Genomic DNA, 19,927 nt, shown 5'->3' with positions numbered 1-19,927 from the left:
CTGCCTTGCAATTTTCACAGACAGTGGGGGGATCCAGAAGTTCTCGCCTGCAGCTAAGGAATTTCTGTAACTGTACTTTGGCTTGGGGCAATGGGACACACACTCAGATCCCAGCAGGCTCCGCAATGAGGGCCAAGATGTGTTCAATTTTTCAGGGATGGCTGCCAGAACCTTGACTAAGGTGAGAAAGGACTTTTCCTAGCCAAGGATTTCAGCAGAAGCTAACGATGGGTGGCTTAGAGGGCAACAGCTATGAAGACTCAAGCAATAGCAGCCGAAACTTCAAAGGGAAAGCTAGGGATGGAGGGGCTGAGATGAAGGTAGGGAGGATACTATGGGACTCAGAGACTTTTGTCTCTTTCCCCAAAGACCAAGCCCTTAAAGCGATACCCCTCCTCCCTGTACCCAAGTACCATCCAGGAGAGAGTAGGTGAGCAGAGTAAATCCTGAAATTCTATCCAATATTTCCTTCTGGGTTACCTCAAAAGATTTCAAGACATTTCAAACTAATCTTATCGGATTAGAGTTTATTGCTTGTTTGTTTTGTTTGTTTTTTGTTGTTTCTGTCCTGGCTTATTGGGGTAGAAACATGTGATAAAAATCAGATAGCTATGGAAATTATTCTGTATTTCCCTATGTAGCTGACCGTACTGACATAGATATGCAATCCTGCTGCTAATCTATTCTCCTTTCCGTGTCCTAAACTTTCCACTTTTCTTGAAAGCAAAGGAAGAAAGGGAGAATGGGAAAGGAAAGAAGGAAAGAAAGTTCTGAGCGCTTTTATTTAGCTGGGGCTGGGTGCGGAATGGTCATCCTATTTGCGAACCTTTGCACAACATACCCAGGTCCTTCATACGGAGTCATCCACGTGTCCTCTTCATTTGAGTGCTGTAAAAGCTTGGAACCATACCAGAGTTCCCTCTGAAGTGTGAGGAGAGATAAGAGAAGGGCATGCTCTACCTGGGTTCTTGTCTGGGAATCCAAATGGGGCACACATGCAGAAGGCCCCAGGAGAGTGTGAGTGAGCAGCAGAGGGACCTCAGACGTACTGGCAAGGGGAGATGGCCCTCTAAATGTCGAGCTTTTGCGGAATGCTGAGGTTTTCACTTATTCAGTTGTGGCTCAACTAGGCAAATACTTTGTTAAGAACTATAGGCTGGATCACTAGTAGGGGCTTAGGGAGATAAAGCTGCTTCCGTGAGGGAGCCTCCACCTAAGACGTGGATGGAACTGGAGGGTATTATGCTGAGTGAAGTAAGTCAGTCGGAGAAGGACAAACATTATATGGTCTCATTCATTTGGGGAATATAAAAAATAGTCACCCCCACCCCCCACCCACCTTCCTTTCTACCACCCCTTGTTCATTTCCCAGAGTTAGGGGTCTCTCATGTTCTGTCTCCCTCTCTCTTATTTCCCACTCATTTTCTCTCCTTTCTCCTTTATTCCCTTTCACTATTTTTTATATTCCCCAAATGAATGAGACCATAGAATGTTTGTTCTTCTCTGATTGACTTATTTCACTCAGCATAATACCCTCTAGTTCCATCCACGTCGAAACAAATGGTGGGTATTTGTCATCTTTAATGACTGAGGAATATTCCGTTGTATACATAAACCACATCTTCTTTATCCATCATCTTTCGATGGACACCGAGGCTCCTTCCACAGTTTGGCTACTGTGGACATTGCTGTTAGAAACATCGGGGTGCAGGTGTCCCGGCGTTTCATTGCATCTGTATCTTTGGGGTCAATCCCCAGCAGTGCAATTGCTGGGTCGTAGGGCAGATCTGTTTTTAACTCTTTGAGGAACCTCCACACAGTTTTCCAGAGTGGCTGAACCAGTTCACATTCCCACCAACAGTGCAAGAGGGGTCCCTTTTCTCCACATCCTCTCCAACATTTGTTCTTTCCTGCCTTGTTAATTTGTCCCATTCTCACTGGTGTGAGGTGGTATCTCATTGTGGTTTTGATTTGTATTTCCCTGATGGCAAGTGATGCGGAGCATTTTCTCCTGTGCTTGTTGGCCATGTGTATGTCTTCTTTTGTGAGATTTCTGTTCATGTCTTTTACCCATTTCCTGATTGGATTGTTTGTTTCTTTGCTGTTGAGTTTAGTAAGTTCTTTATAGATCTTGGATACTAGGCCTTTACGTCATTTGCAAATATCTTCTTCCATTCTGTAGGTTGTCTTTGAGTTAAATTGACCACAATAAGCAAGCAAGTAGCTCTGAATCAGAGTTTAAGAAATAAAGAATAGCACTTTTTTTTTTTTTCTTTCATACCCAAGTTTACCACCAGGGTTGTAACTATTTAAATATCTATACATGTCACTTATTAAAGTGGAAGAAATAAAACCTGAATTCTAGTTCGGATGCTTACATCATTAGAGCCAACCCTGTATGTAAGATAATTTTCACAAACATGAGAATGTGGTAAGTGATACAAAACCCATTATTGTGTCACTGTCTGTCAAATATTTTAATTTAGAGGTTTGTTTTTTTGTTTTCATTCTGATGCACAGGAGTGTACGACAAACATTGGCTACGAACGAAATGACAATCACAAAAACCCCACTATAACTGAGAGATAATTGTGTTGTACTAAACTGTAAGAAAGCCCAGCATATTCCTTAGAACAGAGATGATGTTAACAAAAGAGAAAAAGAAAGAAAGAAGGTAATCTAGCAATTAGAACAAAGCAGCATGGAGCTAAGAGGTAAAAATTTGATTGGCTGAAGATCATGCCTAACACTTTGAAAATTTGAAATACCCCAGAGTGTTATTTTTTATTATGCCTTGAAATGCTGCTTCTTTAAATCACAAAACTATATAAACAAAAAATTCCCTTTTCAACTGCTGCAAGTAGCTGATAAGAATGGAATGTCTCTTCCAACATGGGGTAGGCCGTCTTGCTTTAGTAGAAATGTAAATTTCTACTTTGTGTAAATTGAATCATAACTTGTTGTATTGTGTTAAAATACACGTAACATAAAAATTATCACTCTGAAGTGTACAATTCAGTGACATCAAATACATTTGTGATGTTGTACGTCCAACATCCTTATCAGGTTCTGCAACTTTTTCACCACTGCAAAGGGAAACCTCATGCTCCTTAAGTAATTATTCCTCATTCTCTTGCCTCCAGCCCATGGCAACTATGCACCTACTTCCTGTCCTTATGGGCTTATCTGTTCAGGATATTTCAGATAAATTGAATCTTGCAATATATTTGCCTTTGTGTCTGGCTTCTTTTACTTAGCATAATGCTTTTAATGTTCATCTATGTGGTAGTATAGATCAATACTCCATTCCTTTTTTTTTTTTTTGGCTGAATAATATTGCATTGTGTGACTATATACATTTTGTTTATCAATCATCCATTGACCAATATTTGGATTATTTCCATCCTATGGTTATTGTGAATAGAGCCATTATGAATATTTGTGTACCAGTTTTTCTTTGAGTACCTGTTTAGAATTCTCTTGAATAAAACCTAGGAGGAGAATTGCTTACTAATATGATTATTCTATGTTCAGTGTATTCAGAAACTGCTAAACTGTGTTCTACATTTTACATTCCTACCAGCAATGCATAAGGATTCTAATTTCTCCATATTTTTACCAATACTTTTATTTATTTTTTATTGTGATCATCTAACTGGATGTAAAGTGTTATCTCAATGTGGTTTTGCATCATCCTACTAACTAATGAGGCTGAAAATCTTTTAATGTGCTTATTATCAAATTTCCTTGGGACAAGTGTTTATTTAAGTCCTTTGCCTGTATTTTCAGTTGCAACGTTTGTATTTTTGTTCTTACATCATTCAATTTTATACAATGACAGTAAATTTGAAATCATCTTGACAAACACTCCAGTGTTTTTAGTGGAAACCCCACATGCTAGCCAAGAACAGGTCACTCCAAACTCAGGTCTTTTAAGACAAGATAAACAGGGAGCCAAGAAATGGGAGCTATTGAGACACCACGACTCTGTATCTACACACTAAATGGAGAAAGAGTACTTCCCAGTTCAAGTCCCTTACCACAGAAGACTGACAAATCCTGGTTCTCTGCCCACAATCCCCTCAAGTCTAAATGTGATCTGTATGTCATGAAAAAAACCTCCTGCCTTCAGCAGCTGGTGGCAGGGAGGAGCATGGTTCCTTCTACACAGGAGCCATGGGAGCTCTAGTCTTGTAAATGAGGAAACCAAGGCAATGGCAAGTTATAGGACATGATCTAAATTCCCCCAGTTATTACTGAATCTGGGACTCAGAGGCAGTGTCCTGTCCCCTATGCCTTCATGCCTTCCCTAGCTACATCATAAAACTAACAAAGATTTTTAAGATAAGTGACTGAGATTAGTAGGATAATTTTGAAAGAATGATGACTACTTGAGGCAATCTTAAAAACTTGAGAATTACACACATTATTTCAACTTAGAAACCAAATTTCAGGTTTAATTAAGGAATTAAAGGAATACATATAAAACATAACATCCAGATCCATCAAATATATAAAATACATAGTTTGAGTACCATTTTGGGATATAGATAAAAGCCAAAGAAAATCCAAATCATGAATTGATTTTAATGAATGCAACCTAAATACAGTTTAAAATATCTAACAACATAAAATAAACGGAGAGATCAATTTATGCTATAACATACGTAATATGAAATATTAAAAATTAGTTCATTCTTGTGACCTGTAATACACTCTCAAGCCTTTTTGCTTAGATTTTTTTTTTTAATTAGTGATGAGACATGAAAGAAAGACACAAAATAAATGAAAAGCTTAAATTTGCAGCTTAAAAATGGTTGATCATTCTCCAGGGACTAAACTTCTTTTGGCAAGATATTAAGTAGAGTGCGGGGAGGCCAGGCCTGTCCTGTTCAGGGCTCTAAAGCCAACTTCGCAGCTCTGTATCAATCAGAGTGTGTAGGGAACATCAGAAACCGAGGCCAAAGGTCTAAAGCCACCGAGATGGGAGATAAAAGATGGAGCTAATCAGATGCTTAGATGGTTCTGGGACCAAAGCATGAATTTAGGATAAAAGCACACAGCTATTTCAGACACAGCAAATAGAACAGAGCATGACCTTCAGGCTGGGGAGAGGATGCACCAAGCCCAAAATTTCTCAGAGGTCAGGGATTATAGAGGAAGGACCGTTGATAAAAATACGGACAGAAGTAAATTGCCTTAGTGCTTTGTGACCTGAGAAGTATATTTGCCCTGCTATTCTTTCCTGTGTAAGAGAGGACATCCTTTATCTCAGCCACCAAAAAGCATTCTAACATTTTCTCCTGGAATCTCCATTCAATTTTTTTCCCATTCATTTTTTCTTTTTTTGTAACTGTGACATAACGAACATTTGTTGTTCAATTTATATTAGAAAGTCTTTAATGATTATCAAGCCATTATTCTTCTGAGTCTTTTTAAAGATTTTATTTATTTATTTATTTATTTATTTATTTATTTATTTATTTATTTTAGAAAGAGTGTGTGCACGCTATTGCGTATGTGAGTAGGGGGAGGGGCAGAGGGAGTGAGAATTTCAAGCAGGCTTTATGCCCCACCTGTGGCTCAATCTCATGACCCTGAGATCATAACCAGACCCCAAATCAACAGTTGGAGATTCAAGTGACTGAGCTATTGAGGCGCTCCTATTTTGTACTTTTTAATAACATGAACGGTTAAGTGGAGTTTGTGGACCATCTGGGGACTATTCCAACATTCCTAATAAGCAGGCTTCTTCCCTTTCCTTTTGGTAGAGAGGGGCATAGTGGAGCAGCAAGAGAAGCTATTGAGATAGCTACAGATGAACTGGAATGCATTGGGAATCACATTTCTTCTTTTTTTTTTTTTTAAGATTTTATTTATTCATGAGAGACACACACACATAGAGAGAGAGAGAAAGGCAGAGACACAGGCAGAGGGAGAAGCAGGCTCCATGCAGGGAGCCCGACATGGGACTCGATCTCAGGTCCCCAGGACCAGGCCCTGGACTGAAGGCAGCGCTAAACCGCTGAGCCACCCGGGCTGCCCATATTTCCTAAGATTAGATAGGTAATTTGCCTTGAAGACAAGGGAGTAAACTATGTAGGAACTCAATTTTCCATCGGACTCTTATAAATTTCTCCCTATAGATAATGCAGACCATTAGTTTTAAACAATAGGCTATACTTCCTAAATAAAATATGTTTTCATTTGATATCTGGCAAACTGAAAGCAAAGCCATGCAGCTGGTTGCAGAAATTAAAATATGGACGCAATTATTTTGCTATGGAGAGTGATATAATTCATTCATATTTTTCTATGCCACCTTCTCAGGCATTTTGTTTTTAATTTTTAGTTTTAAGTAGTTGTCTTATGTCCAATTTATAGAGCCAACTCTAATTCACAGATATTATTATGTAAGCCTCCCTGCCACTTCTCCATTTGCCAGCTAAAATATAGTGCAAGGGAGAGGTATATGGAATATGCAATTCTGGGAGGAAGGTTTGTAGGATGTGGCAATCTTTGTTCCTCAAAAAATGATGTCACAGATATAGCATACAATACGTAAAATCTTTATATATTCCTTGGTAGAGAGAAACACAATCTATTCAGATATCCAGCTTTCAAACATGATCCTTGTGCTAGCTCAGAGGTAAATCCTGATTTATCTAAAGTTCCCACACTGTCCATTAGGAATTTCTGTTATGACAGAAATATTCCATTTCTACACTGCCCAGTATAGTAGCCATTAGCCTCATGGGGCTATTAAGTTTTTGAAATGTGGCCAGTAAGACAGCAAAATGGAGTTTTATATTTTATTTAATTTTAATACTATTAATTCATTAACTTAAAAAACTCTTCATTTAATTTTAATAGACACATGTGGCTACCAGCTATTGTATTGGGCAACCCAGCATAACTAATTATGATAATCCCATTGCCATTGCCAATAACTAGATTGACATAAACTATATGACAAAACGTTTGCCAACAGATGGGAAGAGAATGTTGTTGGCAAATGAAATCGTTACTTCCCCCATTAGACAATGCCTTCTAGCATTGTTGCATAAAACTCTGACACTAAACTTATCACACCATGAATTGTAACACTGGGCCGAGCAAGGATGCTTCCACATTGCTGTGAGACTTTCTGTAAATGAGATAATGAATTTTTCATATAGCCTAAGCCATTTTGATTTGTGTGTCTTGTTATTTGCAGAGGAAGCACCATCACTCACATGAAGTGTCTTCTAGATTATATAATGAAATCGTTAGAGGAAGTATTTTTTTAATCTTTTAAATTAGAATGGGCTATTGTTTGAACTTTAATAAAGATAATTTTTGTATATAGTATATATATTTGGTATGATAAGGGTAGAGTACTTATGTAGTCACCACAATAATAGTGAGGATCAGACTTGTGAATGTTTCATATTTGTTGTCTAAATTGAAATTCATCTTCAAATCTTATGAAAAGATAACACATGTGAAACATATATGCTATTTTGAGGGCAAATAAATTAAAATTAGAAGATGCTAATGAGGTAAGACAGCTCATAAGTTGTAGGGCTATATCTTAATTTTGGGTCTTTTTTTATTTTTCCCCAAAAAATACTTCTTTTTAATTTAGATTCCTTATCTCTGTCATTATCCTTTTTGTTAATGGATTCCAAGGAGAAAATAAAACTGACCTTTTAGATATTTGTATATGTAACAGTCTAGTTGTTTTTGTTTCTAATGTATCTCTAGCCATATCAAAAGCAGTGCATTTTTGATTCATGTAGGACAGAAAATGCCACATTCAAAAGAAGAATAATATCTGCTTTAATTATATTAAATATAATTCAGAAAAAAAGTAATTTAAGTTGATTTTCAGAAAATCTATAAAGTATGTAAACATATGAAGCTACATGCACTGAGTGACTCACAAAATTTTGCAGCTAAGAAATTGAAAAGACCTATTCAAACCATAGGTCTTAAAATATCTGCTATTAGTTGCAAATGTTTAGGTAAAATTTAGAAAATGTTCTTAATGATGGGAACAACACGTTTTGCTTTCATATCTTCTTGCATTCAGAGCAAAAACTATTTCCCTTTGCTTTCCAGGAGGAAAGAAAACAACTTTTTAACAATAACAGAGGCTCCCTAGTTTAGGCATTTTGTTCTTAGGCCCTAAAATAGCTTGATGAGGCTGACTTTGCATTTTCTTTTCTAAAGGCATTTAAGTAAAAATCTGATCACCTTTTGTCTGCAAAGTGTTTTCATGTGAACCCCTACATGAGGATAACACAACAGATAATAATAATAATAATAAATAATAATAATAATAATAAACTACTCAAAGTTCTTCCAAGCTTTATAACTTTTTAAAGTAATCACTGTGCCCAACGTGGGGCTCAAACTCACAACCTTGAGATCAATAGTTGCATGCTCCACTAGCTGGAGCCAGCCAGCCCGGTGCTCTTCAAGTTTTATGATTTTATCATTTAACTGTATCATTATGAATGTAATGATCAACATATTCATATGATGGTGGAATTAAATATTTTAACCCTTTTGGTTTGCCACTAAGAAGCTTTACTAATTTAGTTCATAAAACATAATTCCAAAATGCAAATGTGATAATGACCCATGTGAGGGTAGATGGAAGAAGAACTGTTATTATTAAGAAACATATTGCTAGATATCAAGAAGATACAGGAACGCTTAACAAACATCTGTAAAAATAAAAAGTAGTTATAATAATTATCAATTTTTTATGCCAAAATATTATATATATGTATATTTATACTACAAGAGTGAAAATGGTATAATAGAAGACATCCATTAAGCCTTTATTTTGTGCTAGACACCAAACCTAAGTGTTTTTTTTTGTTTTTTGTTTTTTTTTTTTTAATGTGCTGGGTACCAAACTAAGGTCTTTAGTAATCTTATTAAATCCTTATAGCAATCTGATCAATCTGATGTGGTAGGTTCTAATCTTATCCCTATTTTACAAGTAAATAAACTGAAGGTTAGAGCCAAACAACTCATTTACTAACATAATAGTAGAAAAGTTGAAGTGATTATTGGGCTGGCTTTATTTGTTTTCCTTCTCTTGAACATTGTCATCCTGGTCTGCCATTGCCGAGTATTGGAAAACCGTGATTTTCATTTTTTCTTTCATTTTGCTAATCACACATATTGGAAAAGTAAGTCGGGACCCTGTGTAGAAAATAAAGGAATATTAGGGGGTGACATGGAAGGAGTAGTTGAAATATTAAAATAGATTTGAAGATTCCAAGATCAGTGGGAAATTTTGTTCCCCTTCCCATTCACAGTCAAGAGAAATGGCCTTGGTAGGCACACATGGCTGATAGGACCAAAGATAACTTCCCAAAGATTTCTGTGCTCTAGATTGGCATGCAAGCTGGGATATCATTTCTGTGTCCTAAAACATGGCACATAACTCATGAAAGAATGGGTGAAATTGAACAAGTGAAGGAGTATTTTAGCCAACACACTCTATCTACTCCAGTTGACTTCTCATCTAATCAATGTTTTGGTACCATGTAAGCCTCCATCATTCAGAATTTAGACAAGCTCGTAGGGAGAAAAAACCCAAGACTACCTACATTTCAGAATCTGCTTTCCTAAAGGTATGGGAGCTTAAATTATTAATTTTCATAAAAACAACAATTTTATTTTTGCACTCTTGAGTTGTGGGTTCCCTAATAGCTAATTACTCAACTAATGTAATGTCTCAAACTTGTAAGTTAATTCATAATTTCTACAACATAATGACCGTGTATGTCTCTGATACTTGGATACTGGCAGTCAATGTATGTATCATTTCTGGATTTGAGACTTAGCATGTGATGGTTAATGTTAGTATACAGCTTGAAATGACTGAGTCAGAATCGTGATATTTTGGTTATGACATACAATAATGTATGATTACATCATTTACCACCCAGTATAAGCTCCATAAAAGTAATGAAAATGACTGTATCCTGAGTACTTAAGAATGTCCCTGTCTCTCAATTAATATTGAGTGAATAAATGCAATATATATATATATATATATATATATATATATATATATACCAAAGATCTGGTCCAATAAGGAAAAAAATGTAAATGGTATAAACGAAGTTTTCCTTTCCTTCTTATTTTACTTTCTTCTTGAAGTGCCCTTAGGGCTCAAAGAACTCACTCTGAATCTTTGTTTAGGTAAAAGAGCGTGCTTGACTCATCTAGAATTTTGCTGGATGAAATGGACAAATAAATTAATTTCAGTGTGGTTAATAAGTAGGTTTACATATTATAATTCTCTAGCGATTTCTGAAGATGGTTCCTAACAAAGCAATGTCTTTAATATATGAAAAATATGAGTACTGACAAAAATAATTGGGGCCAAAATGACTTTCAAGAGACCTTACAATCACTGCATATGGCAGTGCCCCACAATCAGACACTTGGCTCAAACTAATAAAATAAAACATACATAAACTATTCTTATTGACATTTCAGCTAACGGTCATGGTCTGTTAAGCAAAGTCCACTGACAAATTCTTTCTCCAATAACTCCTGAGGTTCGTAGACAGGATTGTCAAAACATACCTCTTGCATTTCCCAAACTTTTTCAGTCTGCTTTTCACTGAGGAACAGATGAGATTATTTGTAGATAGAGAAGACTTCCTAACCGGCTTTCATTTTTATTAACGTAGGTCCACATTTTAGTAATTAAAATATTGGGCAAAGAATTGATAATATTTCAAATTTGGAAAATATTTATGGAAAAGATGTCTTTCATGTTATCCAGAAGTTGCACAATTATATATCTTGCTTTATTTTAAGATGTAAGCATTTAACCCAACGAGCCTGCATCTACTGGTATGAATTAAACCTACACCGAAAGGTATATAAAAGTGGCAGAATAGAAATGAATATAGACAAAGAAAAACCCTTCAAGTTTCTCACTATAACAAAATATCTCCACTGTGATCCAGAACAAAAGGATAGCTGTTTCAAGTGCCAAATAGGGAAAAAGTTCAAAAGAGTAAGCGTAATTATTTAATAGAGTTCCGTCGGTGACATTGATTAAATCTGTCTCCCCAATAAAATCATTGTGACATCTCATAACTATAAAGGATAGGGCTCCTGTTTTAAGCAGTTATACTTACAACAGGTAAATTACTTTTCAAGCTGTCTTCACATTTGCTTCCAATCCAGTGCGGACAGAACAGAAGGAAATGGGGCTATAATACCATCTGAGTGATTTACGGTGGGCATAAGAAAAGGCACTACTCCCTGAAAGTTTATACACTCACAGATAAAGGGGTTGCATGACCAGGGTGATATACATCTGGCTCTGCCCAGAAGTTGAGTGACGCAGTACATCATGATTCTGGGTGTCACCAAATGAATGAATTGGCAGCTAGAATTAATACTGTGCCTTTGAGCAGAGATTTGAAGGGAAAAGGGAAGAGCAAACATACTGGTCCTATTCTTATCAAATTGATGCATCAATGCTGGATCTGGGTATCTTAACTCAGCACCCAAAAGCAACTATGGATGAGCTTCAGGAAATCTATGAACAACTTGAAATTAAATATGCGCCATTTTATAGGCATTTTACAGGGGAAGAAGATCTGTATATTTCACTGGGTTCTCTGTATAGGCTACAGTCACAAACACAAGAAAAAGATTAAGCATCACTCTTTGTAAATAACTTGAAAATTAGAGAAAGGAAGATTTGCATGCTTTAAATTTGTTGTAAACTATTAATTAAAAAAATCTACCACAACTTCTGACGCTCATGTTCCAACATTTTTTCCTCCAAGCATACTCCCTATTCCACTTAAGAAATTGTTGAGTCTGAAAAACAATCAAATAAGTACAATTGCACTCTTCCCTGCCTTTAGCTCCAGACTCCATCTCAGCACAACTTGCCTTCCTCAGGCTCTCCATCCCAGGGCTATCGATCCCATGTAAGTTCCACTGTGTCTTGTGTCCTCCTGACCTCCTCACCTTTGCAGACACAGCTTTTTCCGCCTGAAATATTACCTCCACCTCCAGTCTCCAACTGATTAACCCTACTTGTCCTCCAGGATTTCTCTCTGGTGACCTTTGATCAGGACCCTGGGCAAATCTCTGTCAATGCACATATCAAGCTGCATTGAAATAATGTGCTTTCACAGTTTCTTTTTTCCATTACTAAATTGCAGTGTTCCTTGAAATCATTTAGAAATTCATTCACTTCAGTGAGCTCACAACATCACACAGCATCTGGTACATAGAGTAAATAGTCTTTACTGAATATACATGGTTTAGAAAAAAATGAGTTGTAGTGACCAAAAAGGTTTAAAGAGTTTTCCTTTTTAGAATGCATATATTTTTAAACAAAAGAAAATTATAAGCTAAAGCAATGAATGGAATCGATTTCATGCAGAAAGAAACAACGTAGAAAGATATCTGGCAATAAGGGAATCTTCCTGAAGCCACTGAGTGATTAAATTCCTGTCACATAGTTGACACCTTGAGGCCCACTGTCTCTTGAATCATTAATCACATGTTCCAGTTGAAAGTACCTTACAATTCACAATTTTTGTAAACAACACATATTGAAGTTCATAAGGAAGAGATGGAATTCATATTTTGTCAGATAGCTAACCTAGCAATATTTTATTTTCAAATTTGAACTTAGCCAAATTCCACCTACTTACTCTCCTAATTGTTTTCTTAAGAGCAGTGATTTTCCACTGGTTGTGCAGTAGACACAGTGATACACCAACCATATGTTTCTTTGGAACTGGAGGATTTATGACACACTTACTGATTGTGCTGCTGCTTCATAGCTTCCAACTGTGACATGTAACTCTGCTTGCTGCAGGGAGCCTGCTCATCCAAGTCTCACTCTGTCTCTGAGAGCAGTTTACATTCAATGAGTGGTTCATGGGGAACTAAAGGCTCTACCACTCCTTATGTCAAGACCACTCAGAGGACTATTGCAGTTTCAGAGATTCTTGTGGGATTGAGTGACCTCTTCTGAGACGCTCTGGTAGCCGATCTTTTCCCTTTGCCCAAAGATGCTCCTTTGCTTCCTCTCTCACCATTCCTTGACCCAACAGGTGCTAATTCTGAGTGTGTTTCCCAACAAACTCTGGCTCTTGTGTCAAGAATAGACTCTAATGGACAAAAATACAAATATAGGAATTAGCTTGGAGACTATTGTAGTCCTGGGAATCAATCTTTTTTTTTTTTTTCCTGGGAATCAATCTTGATCATAGGGGGTGCAAAATATTTGGATTTGGAATATATTTTGAAGTTAGAGACAACAAATTTCCTGACAGGTGTATGTTGTAAGAGAAAAATGGGGACTCAAGGATGACTCAACTTATGATGGCATAGTACTGAAAAAAATAGTGGGGCATGGCCTATATTTGGGGCAGATACAGGGAGGGGTAATTGAGAATCCATTCTGAAGTATGTTCAGTTTGAAATGTCAACTAGACATCCAGTAGAGATGTCAAGTAAACAATGAGATTTATGGGTCTGCAATCTGATGGAGCACTATGAGTGGGAGATGCAACTTTAGAAGTTTTCATATACTAATTTTTAAAGCCATGAGACTAGATGTGACCTCCAACAGGATAAACAAAAAAAAAAAGAGAAAACCAAAGTCTGAGACTGGAAATGCTCTAATTTAGAGACTGAAGAGAAGAGAAGGAACCTGCAAAGGAGATGAAGATGGAATGATCATTGAGGTAGGATAAATCCCAGAAATAGTAAAGACTTGGAAGAAATGTGGGGAAGTATGAAAAAGAGAAGGGTATGGTGAACTACTTCACAGGCTACCTATAGGTCAAGTAAATTGGCTTTAATTACTTTGGTAGTGATATTGATGATAACATTTTTAACAGGTGATGAGAAAGAAAACTGGATGAAGTAAGAACATGTGAGGAAGGGGGGGAAAAACACCTGTTTTAGGCATTTTACTCCAAAGGGGGGCAGAGTAAGAGTAGTTGGCAGAGAAAGTGGAAACTGAAAAACTGTTTCTCTTAAGAAGTAACAGTATATGTGTATGTTGATGGGAATGATCCAGTAGAGAATGAAAAAGTGATGATATAAGATAAAGAAGGAATTATATCTTGAGCAATGAGCTTGGGCTAAGCAAGAGACAGTAGGGTCTCTATACAAATGAAAACAGTGGCATGAGATGTAAGCATGAAAATATTGTAAAGATAAGAAATATTGTAATATGTTGGAAAAAAGCCAATATATACATATAAAGTGTTACTTATGGTGATGGGCTTACAAATTATCGGTTGAAGTGGTTTCTATAATTTTGTTAGCCAGAAAAAAATACAGCCTATTCAGGTAAGCCTGCTGATATTTTAAAGCATAAAGTAAAGACTTTTAAAGATTGAATATTTGAAACCTTTTGTCAGTATTATAATTTTAACAGTTAAATGATAACCTATTTTCTTAATATGCAATAGGTCCAAAACCAAATATTATATGCATCATTAGAAATATAACTGGGGGTCTCCTAGGTGGCTCAGTTGGTTAAGCATCTGCCTTCAGCTCAGGTCATGATCCCAGGGTCCTGGGATAGAGTCCCACATTGGGCTCCCTGCTCAGTGGGGAGTCTGCTTCTCTCTCTCCCTCTGCCTGCCACTCTCCCTGCTCATGTTTTCTCTCTCTCTGTCAAATAAATAAATAAAATCTTAAAAAAAAAATACAGCAGTGACCAAAGTGTGTTTTTTCCTATATATTAATATAAGGCAAACACTTCAAAGCACATGTTAATGGAGAAAAAGCTGGAAAATATGCTTAGGAAAAATAAATATTGTTAAGGATTTTTTAAATTAATAATCAAAAACAAAACACCAAAATGTTTTGTTTAAAGCTAGGCTTTAATCATATATTACACAAAAGTAGTCAAATTACTGTTATTTCCAAGGGCATTTGGGAGGTAATATATTGCCAAGAATGGAAATTTAATATCAAAACAGATTAGAAAAGGTAGTTAGCATTGTCCATATATCCTGATTTGACTAATTAGTTTCATGTAATCCATTAAATCATCAGCCAGATTTACAGTAGCAAATCTGGTAGCATTGGATCATACTACTTAAAAACAGGAGCATCTGGCAACAATTAACCTAAGAGGAAATTTCCTTTTCCATTTTTATTATTATCACATAAGTTTAAACTCCATTTAGGCTATCATTTATGTTTATTCAGAGACAGACTACTTGTAAACATATCCTTTTCTTCTAGCTCCTGCTCGTCTTTTAAAAATTTTTATTTCAAAAAAAAAATAAAATAAAATAAAAAATAAAAAATAAAAAAAAATAAAAATTTTTATTTCAGTTTTGATCTTTGCCCCCATTTCCTCTTTGGGTTACATTTTCTCCATTATGGGTTTGCTGGAAAAAAAAAAATCTCAACTACTATCATTTGCACCAGAGGTGAATTACTACGATTAAGTGAAGGGATATTTGTTGCAGTATAAATGCCCTATTTGTTAGACAAAGCAATCTAGTCGTCCTAAGATCTTCTGTTACCACAGAAAAGCTGGAGCTCTGAGAATAGAAATCTGGAGCTAATGCTTTACAGGTGACTTAAAATTTGCAGTTGGTCTTGACCCTTGCAATGTCAATCCATTTCCTTGTATAGATCAACTCCAATCAATTTGTTTGTGTGAGTTTCTGTAAGAATAACTTCCCTTTAAACTGCCTCCCGGTCATTTACTCTTTGTCAAGCAGGTGGTACAATTGTTTCCGTAATTGCTAGTAAGCAAGGAAGAGTGGTCAACATTACGGTAAACTGAGATGTCTAAAGTCTGAGAACTTTTGCTTCCTATGAGGTCTTGGTGAGTAGCAGTTACACTTATCACTGCAGAAACAGAGATGAAGCGATTGATCTATCATCTGTCTATCTATCTATCATCTATCTATCAATCTATCTATCTATCTATCATCTATCATCTCCCATTTCTCCCCATATATATGATCCCCCTGCTGAGGTACTTCCTCCAATCCCATACTTTTAAGAATCCCTGGTTACAAAGGTCCACCATTACTAAGCACAAAGAGAAATGGATCCTTGCACTCTGGCCGGGCATTTTTAAAAAGTAAATAAATAAATAATCAAATCTATTTTTTGAGTGTTTGTGTGATAAGTATTCAAAACACATCTTTCATGATGAATGAATTTTGTACAAAGTCTTTAAGACATTGATTTTTTTTGTTTTTGTTTTTGTTTTTAATTCCCTTGGTCATGTTTCTGCTAATTGAGAAGTCTCATTACAGTTGAGAAGTCCTTTGAAAACGCCATACTTTTCTCGCTGTTGCTGCGTGGTCAAGCACTGTCAGGTTTCTGGTCTCAGGACATGGAATCAAGAAAAGAAATAGAGAAAATGGTATTCTATAGGGCCTCTTCTTCGTTTTACCTTTTTTTTTTTTTTGGTAGACTCCCCACTCAAACTAGAGCTTCTTACTCATTGAATAATCTACATAAGCTATTAATCTTATTTGCTTCTTCAGCATATAGAAAGCAAGAAGATGATGAAGTTAGGTATTTGTAGCTGTTTCTTAAGCAACAAGGCAAAAGTTTAAATTACTTGTTGCCATTAATATTGAAGACAAATATGGGAAATTGAGTTGAAATTGTATCCTTTAGGAGCCGCCTGGGTGGCTCAGTGATTGAGCCTCTGCCTTTGGCTCAGGAAGTGATCCCTGGGGTCCTGGGTTTGAGTCCTACATTGGTCTCCCCATTGGGGGACCTGCTTCTCCCTCTGCCCATGTCTCTGTCTCTCTCTGTGTCTCTCATGAATAAATAGGTAAAATCTAAAGAAAAGAAAGAAATTGTATCCTTTAAATAAAATAGCCTAGGAAAAATAATTCTATATTTTGCTAAAACATCTCTCCAATACCTATTTAGGCTGATAGCCAGGGCTGTTTTCTTGGTCTCAAGACTCATGCTAAGCTTTAAAGCCTGTGTGAGTTAGTCGGCATGTGTGTGTGTGTGTGTGATTGTGTGTGTGTGTGTGTGTATACATGAATACATCCAGTAACATTTGAAATAAAAACTTCTATCACTCAACCATGCAACTCAAATACAATGTATAATAGAAAATCACCATATGGAAGATTCACACACTGTGGGGTGTAAACATCAAACCCAATGTCTTGAAATATTTAAAGCCATATGTGGTAACAAATGTTTGCATCAGTAATCTGGGTGTAAACTGAATTTTTGGTGCAGTATTTGTATCCCCTGGCTTAATTAACCTGTTTCATTTTTCTCTATATTTGACAATATGAAAATTTACAAGTGCATTTTAATAACTTCTCGTCTATTTTCCTATGTTTCCTGTATCTCAGTAACAATTGGAACTCAAATTCTTTGGCAGATCACATTTGTTCCAATTGAAAATAAAAATGTGTTCTGGGATGGGAAAGGCAAGCTGGGCTAGGGACAGAGATGTAGTCAGATGCTTTTGGACCACGGTTCATGAAAACTTCATTCCTTCTGGTGAAAACCCAGCCTGATAAATTGAATCCTGTGACATGGAAAGTCATGTCATATTATGAATTCTGTTGACAGAATGCTGATGACAAAAAGTTTACAGATTATTTAAGTAGCAGAATGAGAGCTTTTCAGATTATAAATTTATGTTAATATTTTAGATTAAACCTGATTTTATGAAATATATTGTTTCTTCAAAAATTGGAATAGGAAGAATTGCAGAAGAGCAATGCAGCTCTTAAAAAGCCACAGGCAGCCCAGCAGAGAGCTGTAGGGCAAACACTGCCTATAGAGGAGTATTGTATAGAGCAATTAGCAGGAGGCCCTAATATGCCTATCATGCTCAGTCATTGGCTGGGAGCTGCCTAGGGAGACTGCTTTTGACTCAGATATAGTAACCGAACCCAGAGGTATGGTAACTCCAGGCTGTTATCTGACTGAACCCTCTGCAACAGGTTGATTCTTGAAGATATATCTGAGTGGTACACATTTATTGCCTCCGCATTAGCAAATACCAGATTTTTAAAATACCATTTATAATAACAACAAACATTAAATGGTACTAGGTATTAATTTAACAACAACAACAACAAAGTACTGTAAGAATTTAAGGGAAAAAAAAAGTAAACCTAGGGAAATCATAATAGAATAATTAAATTTAGAAGTATGCGATGATCAGGGATAGCGATAATCCATATAAATAATTACTCTACAAAAAGTAATAATTTACAAATTCAATAAGTTTCCAGTTGATAGCTTAGAAAAATTTATAAAAATATTTATGAAATATTATATCTTAAAATATCCAAGACATTCGTGAGAAGACTAAAAAAATGAGGAGGTTTGTCCTACCAAATATCAGGGCTAATTATAAAGCCATAATAAATAAAAAAGTTAGAGAAAGTAATAGATCTGTCAGATGGTGGGGTCAGTGCTGCGAGAGAACACCCCTGCAGGGAGAAGCCCCAGAAAAGGCTGGCTGGGGCTGCTGAGCCTGCTGCTGGGCCAACAATAAGGGGCCAGGAGGAAAACATATCAAGACTAAGAAACCAGCAGCCCCATCAGCTAAAGTGAGTAACTCCAGCCCTAGGAAGACAGGCCTCTAAAAAATGTGGGAAGAATCTAAAGAGTTACTGGTTGAAAAAAGTCAGAGCTAGAAAGCGACTAGAGAAAGGTGTACATGGGAAGTTTGCACTGAGTATCCTAAAGCCAGCCCAATCAGACAGCATGCTGGGATGGTGTTCCCAACTGGCAGGACAGGCTGGCAACTTCCTTCCAACCATGAAGCTAAAGGAAGAAGCCTTCTTCTACCATCACAACTGCAAAGAGCCAGGCATCACAGGACTTGTGAAGCTTGTCAAGGAGGCTTACTCAGACATCCCATAGTTTGAGAAAAACAATCCCCATTATGACCCATCCAGCAAAGAAGACAACCTCAAATGGTCCGTGTTGGATGTACAATTTGTTCCCATGATGAAGTGTTTCATTACTCTAGCTGAGCTTAAAACCCATCACTGAGCCCTTAAAAAATATGGCTCTCTTAGAGAAGCAGACCATAAAAAGGGCTCTTAACTTAAGAGAACAAACTAAAGTTTGCTGGAGGGGAAATGGATGGGGGAAGGGCTAAACAGATGATGGGGATTAAGGAGGGCACTTGTGATGAGTACTGGGTATTGTATTTAAACTAACGAATAATGAATCACTAAATTCTACTTCTGAAACTAATATTACGCTGTATGTTAACTAACAGGAATTTAAATAAAAAACTGAAACATTAAAGAATATATATTTGCCTCTATTCACTTGCCAGAGACTCTCAATTCAGTCTCTGACCCTAGAAGAGTTTGATTTTATTGAACCTGGAAAAAAAAAAAAAAAAAAAAAGGAACCAAGTTAACTGGAGACACTGTTGCTGGAATGTGTAAGAAGTTAGCTACTCCAAAGAAGTCAAGCTTTTATAAGACAAAAGAAGGTGAGGAAGCTTGCTTGTTATGTTCACCAGAGGTTGTGTACATTGGTGGTTTTCAGGTACTCTTTTCAATAAAACACTAATATGAACAAAAAAGAAGGTAATAGAATTAACTAAGGACTTAAAAAGAAGCCTATCAATCTATCATATTTTAATAAACAATGAAATGGAAATATAAATAAATATGTAAAGGACAGGATCATCATTCAGTGTTACAGGACAAGTGATTTCATCAAATGGAGTTTTGGAAAAGAAATGGAGCCATATTTCATGTCATACTTAAAAGTTAAATACAAGTGACATCACCAAGATGATCACATCTTGGCTGTTTCTGACTTTGATCTTTCTCACAAGAGCGATTAACGTCTACTAAAGAACAAGACACCACTGAAATGATCCTAGAACACAGGGGGAGGCTGACTCACCCTTACACCTTGAGAC

The 19,927-nt window shown here is 36.5% G+C and overlaps 1 pseudogene; it reads left to right on the top strand.

The window, feature by feature from the left end:
* The first annotated feature begins 227 nt into the window (after positions 1 to 227).
* Positions 228 to 19,414, top strand: LOC100685144 (annotated as a pseudogene).
* The last annotated feature ends 513 nt before the right edge of the window (positions 19,415 to 19,927 follow it).

This window comes from Canis lupus, chromosome 19 (genome assembly GCF_011100685.1).
Source record: "Canis lupus familiaris isolate Mischka breed German Shepherd chromosome 19, alternate assembly UU_Cfam_GSD_1.0, whole genome shotgun sequence".
Taxonomy (NCBI): domain Eukaryota; kingdom Metazoa; phylum Chordata; class Mammalia; order Carnivora; family Canidae; genus Canis; species Canis lupus.
Note: the sequence above shows the minus strand (reverse complement) of the source record. Positions and strands in the feature narration are given on the sequence as shown.